Source organism: Folsomia candida, unplaced genomic scaffold (genome assembly GCF_002217175.1).
Source record: "Folsomia candida strain VU population unplaced genomic scaffold, ASM221717v1 Fcan01_Sc019, whole genome shotgun sequence".
In the NCBI taxonomy this organism is placed as follows: Eukaryota; Metazoa; Arthropoda; class Collembola; order Entomobryomorpha; family Isotomidae; genus Folsomia; species Folsomia candida.
The window spans coordinates 2,513,799-2,519,851 of NW_019091211.1; the positions used below are offsets into that span (position 1 = coordinate 2,513,799).

A 6,053-nucleotide genomic window follows, 5' to 3' on the forward strand; every position below is an offset into this window, starting at 1 on the left:
TCTAACTTTTCATGCAATTACAATCATTTTTAAAATTCGGCGTGTTGGCTATTTTCGGCTATAAACATTGGTGGTTCGCCACAGCTCAAAAATGCAAATTACAACTCAAAATACCTTCTTGAAAGGTTATTCACATCAATTTTCATAAAAAAGTGTCCAGAATAATTCCGGTGGGAACAACATTTTTTAATTCATGGCCCAGGAATTAACGTCATGCAGTAGATAAAAATTTCGGGGTCAAGGGAGGTAAAAATTCTCGGTTACTAGGGGTGAAAGGTATGAAAAAACTCGTCTCCTAGGGTTGAAGTGGTTAATCGTTCATCGTCACCAGATAAAAATAGTTCAAATTGAAATAAATCTTCTTAAAGAATATTTCGGACTAATTCAGATCTTTATTTTACACCATGGTTTTAAACGTTTTGACATATAAGGAAAGAACATTTATATATTACGTTACAAGCATAGTCAGAAGGTATGCCCATACAAGTGTCATAGAATTGTGCACTCTTAGGATTAGAAAACCGGTATTACATAAATCATTATCTGATGGTTATGTTTAACATCATCAAATTCAAAGGGTAGTTAAAATAATGCTTATTACCGCATTTCTCTAAACTACCTAAATATATATCTTATAAGCAAAAAGTGCTTGTGAAATTTTCTGGAATAATGACGTAATTTCAAGAGCCGAGTTCACTTGCAATTACTGGAAAAATGATACATATATTTTATCATGATCGGATTTTCACAATTTAAGCATTTTTGTAATCTTAGATAGTTGCTTTATCACAGTGTGTGCAAAACGGCAGCCTTTTTGCTTTTTCTGCATGCCTTTTTGCCTTTTTGCCTTTTTCAATGCCCTTTTGCCTTTTTGCGTGCCCTTTTGCCTTTTTGCGTGCCTTTTTGCCTGTTTGATGCCTTTTTGCTCGATTTTTGACGATTGAACCCGATTTATTGTCGTTTATAACGTATTAAAGAAATTGTAGAATCTGCAATATGTTTTTAAAATTGTATTGGAGGGTTCTGACTTTCATCAATACTTCAAATTAGTGGAATGCTTTTCCCCAGCTATCTTCAGCGTTGTTCCTACATCGCCATCAGCTTAATTAATCAAATTTTGACACTAGGCTCATATTTGCGAAAAGTATTAAAAACGCAATGAATAACTTTCACTTTAATTTTATCACGGGACTCTCGTCTCATCTCGCCCCAAATTAGCAAAAGGGCAAAACGGCAAAAAGGCACAGATTTTTGTGGGGCAAAAAGGCAAAGAGGCAGGCAAAAAGGCACTGCCTGCCTTTTTGCTCTGCACACACTGCTTTATCATATCCAATAGCAAACTCTACTTTTTTGAAATTATGATTTTTTCCCTTGTCAAGAACTTTTCGAAAATATTTAAAAAATTGACATTCATGTCGGATACGATAAAACAACTATCTTGAATCAAATCAATCTGGGATCTCCTTAAACGTTCGATAATCACACAGCGACTTGTCACGTTATCTCCTCCATTGTGTCCCTTGTGTGAAGATGCGCAAAATGCGGAGTTTTACCCAGTCTACAATTTTTCTACAACAGAATCATAGCAATTAAGGAGTCCACGCAGAACTGCCAAATTACAAGTGACGTTAACCCATCAAAATATTTTCCATCACCCATAGCCACCTTTAATGGTTGGCATGATTTCAGAAATTTCCTCCTCAAATCATTCCTTGGCCCCAACCGATTGAAATTAGTAACAAACTGAACCGAACTCAAGTATGGCTTACCCAACGCCCGTAGAAAGACAAATATCGTAGCAGAGTAATCCAGCAAAGCCATAGCAAACAGTAGTAAGACAGGCAACGGTAATTTACCCCGGCACATGGTAATCGCGTAAAAAGACGCAATTTCAGCATCAATTACGAAAGATAACACCAAACCTGTGATTGGATTCCGCTTAACGAAATTTAGCAAGTTCTTCATAACCTGAGCAACCCTGTATTGTTCCAATATTGCTCTACTAAAGAAAAAGGTGTCCAATTTTCTTTGCCTGCAAATTTGAATTCAAATTCAAATTCATCCTCGAAGAACGTAATAAGTCGATTATTTAAAGAATACCTGCTGATTTGATTTATCCACAAGTCTATCACGATTGAAGGATGCACCATAACCACGGTACTTGCCATAACGATAAGCGATGCAAGCACGTACCATGAATGGGCAAGGATTAGTCCATTGATTAGTCGACCTGGCCAGGACAAACTTTGGTCAGTCCAACCGTTCGGGCAAGAATAGAACAAAACGCTTCCCACAGATGGAGGACTGCATGGGACAAAGACACCGCTAGCAAACATGAACAAGGCCCCAAAAAATGGGAAATCTTAGTGAGTCAGCGCAATCACAGTTAATAAATAATAGATTGAATAATTTTTTCATCACCGCTATCGGTATCATTTTTCCTGGAAGCATTAATTAATCATTTAGAATAATTTCCCCCCCCTCAAAGGGTCTGGAGATTTCATCAGAATAAGAATTAATAGTATATCCAAATTTGCAAAACTAAATTTACAGTGGACCCAGTAAAAATTATCCCGAGAGCGGTGATGCAAAAGTTATTCAATCTAATTCTATTTATTAACTGTGATTGCGCTGACTCACTAAGATTTTCCATTTTTTGTGGCCTTGTTTATTTAAAACTTGCAATTGGTTGTCGAAGACATTTTTACTGCACAACCGCCGTTATTATCGGCACCCTGAATATTTTTATTAAATTTTTGATTTTCAAACTTGAATAACGCCGTTATTTCTCAACCGATTTAGGTCATTTTGCGCTTAAAATGTCCGGAATGACTTTGGCTAAAATATTTTCAATAAGCGAGCATGCTGAGATACACCACTTATGAATCATAAAAATAAATATGTTTTCAGGGGGAATTATTTGCACATTTTGGCACATAACTTGGGTAAAAATCAAAAATTCGCCAAGTCGACTAGCGCATCTTTTCTAAATTACCTAACAATGATCTGTGCAAAATTTCATCAAAATCGGTTGAGAAATAGCCGAGAAATCGACTTATGTCACTTTTTTTGGGTGGGGTAAATGCATACTCAGCAAATTTTTTTCGTTGTCAGGTATTTGCCTCACTAAGAAAAAGGATGCGCCAGAGATGGATAATGCCACCACGTTTATGCATATCAGCATTGTCAGATTCACGTAATTTCTGGCACCTGTAAAATCATACACTTTAAATACAGATAATTATATAAACATATTTAAGTTCAATTAAATTTATGATGACACAAGTTGTGTCACACAACTACATCTAAGGAGGAGAGGTCCTCCGCATGCCCTTTTCAGAACTTGATAAATTTTGCATATGTAGTAGCCCTAGACGAATGTAAATATGATAAGCCTAAAGTGGTTTGATGATATGGCCACATGCGCGTCCGCCACACCCCCACAAAGGTGTGCAAACCACAAAAGCTGCGAACTTCAAGAATTCGCCAAAAATCCAATTTTGCTCGGATTTTGAAAAAAATAAATTTTAAAAAACAAACTTAGGTGAAGGACGCGCTTAAAATATTAAAACAAGAAGCATTAAAAAATGTCATAAATCGTTTAATATATATTAACTTTTACTTCACCGTGGGCCCACCCGTGCAGTTCATTCCCACTGTTTCCATTAGGGAGAGCCCAATGGGAAACAGTGTTGGGACAGCGAATACAGATCACTTAAAGAAGGATGAAGATATGGTTATTGTTTCAGTATAGGGAAATGGGGTTCCAAATGCTGTGATTGGCTGACGGTTTTTGTGGGCATCCGCCCATAAAAACAGGGCCGTGGCACAACTCAATTTTTCCCAATCTCAATTTCCCATTACTTGGAAATCTCACTCCTTTCTTGGCACCAAAATCAGGTGTCTCCTTTACCATCATTATTGCTGCCAAACTCGGAAAAGCTGAGTAATTAAAAGATTATTTAATATCCTACAAATTAATTTTCTGACATCCACTCAATTACATAAATCACCACAAGTTAAGCTCTAAGCTTCAACTCTCGGTAAGTAGTAAAAGAATTACTATTTTCTTTCAACAATGAACGGTGGGGACACAAATATGGTGGTGACACGTTCATTTTTACGAGTGATTTGGATGTTAATTTATTGCGATTTATTTGTTCAGGTAACTGCTAAGGACAATTTTTCATCCATTAATTTTGCGACCTCTCTGCCGTGCCCCCACCAGAAATCTGTGTCATCGCCGGCCAACCTGGTAAATAACAACTTTAACTGGATTCTGCAACAATAAGGACCAAGGAACTTGTATTTCGTAATGCACTATATTTTATTGAAGTATACACTCATCAATTACCATTAGTTGTTGTTCGTGACCTGGTAACAGTGTGAAATTGTCGGAAACTTCGTTAAAGTTTTACAAGATTCAAAAATAGTTTCTCATATAATGAACGGTGAATACACATATATGTACATTCATGTATGGTGAAAACACGCTCATTGTTGGAAATTAAGTTCCACTAAATTTATTTTTGTGAATTGCAGATATAATATTTGTGCCAATTGTTACTCAATATTGTGACCTATTGCCCCTTCCTCCACCAGATCCGTGTCTCCACCGGTCAATTTATCTGATCTATCAGTGTGCGTTTATACAAAGCAAATTCAAATTATATAATAATGAACGGTGGAGACACATTAATATGGTGGAAACACGTTCATTATTGCAAGCAACTGTTATATCAATATTTCCTTGTTATTTTGTTTAATTACAGACTCATCAATTACTATGAGACCTTGTTCGTGACTCGGGAATAGTGTGAAATTCTCAGGAACTTCAGTAAAGTTTACCAGGTTCAACCATAATATTAAAATAATAGTTTATTATCTCCAAAAATTAAAAAAGCAACGAACGGTGGACACACACATGTATATGGTGGAAACACGTTCATTTTAATTACAGATTCGCCTTCATGTACTCAAATTCAGTGTGACTTTATCAAAACCTTCTTCAAAATCTTCTTAAAATAAACAATTAACGGTGGAGACACATAAATATGGTGAAAACACGTTATTTGTTTCAAGCAGGTTTCAAATTACTAATTGCTTGTTATTTTTCGCAGGAAATCCAGTTGCTCAAAACATTTATTTGAATTTAATAAACCGTCGTTTGTCACGGTCCGAAATATAAAGTGTTGCGGTACTAATTGTGATAATTCTTGAAACCAAGAAAATCGTAATTACTCCTTTCTGCCAAAGCGTCAGAACTTCCGATGCAAAATAACTCATTTCTCTCATTCTTTTTTCCTCTGATAGCTAATTTTAGTTTTTTTAAAGGTTCCAGCAGTGGTGTAAAATTCTCGACATCGATAAGGAAAACGTATCACCTAAAACTGTCGTTTGCAGCAAACACTTTTAGCCACCTTCAAGAAATTTCTCAAAGAGTTTTACCGACCTCTCCACCCCATTTGTGTCTTCACCATTGTCTGTGTCTTCACCGAAAGGGGGGTGGGTTAATTTATCCTTTATATGAACAAGAAGATAAAGATTAGAAATAAGTTTCACTACAGTTTGAAGTAGAAGAATCAGAACCACATTCAACTGTTTCCATTTTCCTTATATACTCAAGGCACGAAAATTATTGCTACTATTTATAATAAAATATTTTGCAACCGGGAAATTATTTCGATGTTTGGTTATTACGGCAAAGTTGTTTTTATTGGTGAAGATGCATTATTAAATCTATAAACAACAAAGATGTTTTATTCACATTAGATAACAATTGCTTCAATATATCAATATCAATATTGCCGGTGGATACACACTTTCAGTGGTGACAACACGGCGGTGGAGTATATTTTTTTAGTTGTTATTTAGATGTTTGTCAAACGTAAAGTTAGTAAAATTGTATTTATGCTAAATCAATTTTTGTTGCAATAAATTTGGTTGTAAATCTGCATCACAACAACTTTCAGTTTTTAATTAATTATTCGAACTTAGAAAGTCGCAAAAATTCTCCATTCGAGATGACGAAAATCTGTACAAAAATTAAGTCA

General features: G+C 35.6%; 1 long non-coding RNA gene across 2 annotated transcripts; it reads left to right on the top strand.

The window, feature by feature from the left end:
• Positions 1-4,009: 4,009 nt before the first annotated feature.
• On the top strand, positions 4,010-5,787 carry LOC118438161. 2 transcript variants are annotated; one of them, XR_004836618.1, is made up of 6 exons: positions 4,010-4,043; positions 4,166-4,451; positions 4,543-4,641; positions 4,773-4,851; positions 4,961-5,057; positions 5,121-5,787. It is a non-coding gene; the product is annotated as an uncharacterized LOC118438161 (long non-coding RNA). The 2 variants fall into 2 exon arrangements; XR_004836617.1 differs by having other exon boundaries at positions 4,961-5,787.
• Positions 5,788-6,053: the final 266 nt, after the last annotated feature.